We start from the raw sequence: 1605 nt of genomic DNA, 5'->3' as shown, positions 1-1605 counted from the left end.
ACCCCCGAAGAAAAAAACAAACACTGTTATTGAGTCAATTCTGACTCATAGTGACCCTATAGGACAGAGTAGAACTGCCCCTGTGAGTTTCCAAGGCTGTGACTGTTAATGGAGTAGAAAGCCTTGTCTTTCTCCTGCTGACCAGGAAAACCTTCCTCAGCCTTCCTCACATTCTTGACCTTGAGGTTAGCAGCCCAACGTGCAAGCCCCACACCACCAGGGCTCCCCATAAATGTGGTCAGCTGACAAAACACACAACTTTCCTCTAGTTCTTGAATGCTTCCCATCCCACCCCCACTCTCATGATCCCAATTCTACTTTACAAATTCAGCTAGACCAGAACATGTATACTGGTACAGTTAAGAGCTCGCAACACAGGGAATCCAAGACAGATAAACCCCTCAGGACCAATAATGAAAGTAGCGATACCAGGAGGGTAGGGGGAAGGTGGGGGGAGGAAGAGGGAACCGATCACAATGGTTGACATATAACCCCCACCCAGCGGGATGGATAACAGAAAAGTGGAGGGAGACATTAGTCAGTGTAAGACATGAAAAATAGTAACATAAATTATCAAGAGTTCATGAGGGAGGGAGGGTGGAGGGAGGCAGGTGGGAAAATGAGCTGATACCAAGGGCCCAAGTAGAAAGAAAATGTTTTGAAAATGATGGCAGCATGTGTACAAAAGTGCTTGACCTAATGGATGGATGGATTATAAGAGTCCCAATAAAATGATTTTTTAAAAAACCAAACGTGGTCAGCATTGTTCTCTCGCTTTCTGAGTGTCCCCCGGCCCGCTCTTTCCTTTCGTCTCGTTCTACTTCTTTCAAGCACTTATAAGCCCCACGTCTGCTGTCTTGCACCATATATAACTCTGGGTCATAGCTGATCTCTCAGTCTACTGCCTGATCCTGCTTCTCAGCACACCCTGCACCTCCCTGTGGACACCCTACTGGGGGCTGATGACATGAAATGCAATGGTGCAGGGGACTGGCTTTTACGAAACGTTTCCCAACGTTTATCTGAAATTCAAATGTAATTGACATCTTGGAGTTTTGCTGGCCTCCTACCCTTGGAAGGGACCCAAGAAAACACCTGCTGAAAATGGCCTTGGGCCCCACCTGAGGAGAATTACTCCGTCTGGATAATTCAGCCTCCTTGGCTGCCACGTGAGCTCCCGCTTGGCCTTCTCCTTTATTTGCCTCCTGACTGGCTGTCTTCTCCCTGCAGCTGCTGCTTCTGGGGGTGGGAGGTTTGCATCTGTCAGTGGAGGCAGAGAAGGGAGGACAGGAGCTGTTGAGAGAGACCAGAGCTAGGAGCAGGTGTGAACATGAAGCTGGACTTCTCAGAGGTTCCACCTGGGCTGGTGCCACGTCAAGGGACAGTTCTGAGGCATCATCTTCTCTGACCCCCTGGGGCTGGCCCTTGAAGCTCTGCACTCCTCCAGGTGTGGTTCAAGGCTGTGGTCCAAGGGAAGTCTCTACATTCTTTACCACAGCGCACACACACACACACACACACACCCCACACAACCCATCTCTGTGCAATGACCGGATTGTATAAACTAGCAACAGAAGCCCTGACAGCACACACACACACACACAC

This window comes from Echinops telfairi, unplaced genomic scaffold (assembly GCF_000313985.2).
Source record: "Echinops telfairi isolate 266 unplaced genomic scaffold, ASM31398v2 ScPeMD7_7468;HRSCAF=8506_0, whole genome shotgun sequence".
Lineage (NCBI taxonomy): Eukaryota > Metazoa > Chordata > Mammalia > Afrosoricida > Tenrecidae > Echinops > Echinops telfairi.
The sequence above is the reverse complement of the archived record's forward strand: the minus strand, read 5'-3'. Positions refer to the sequence as shown.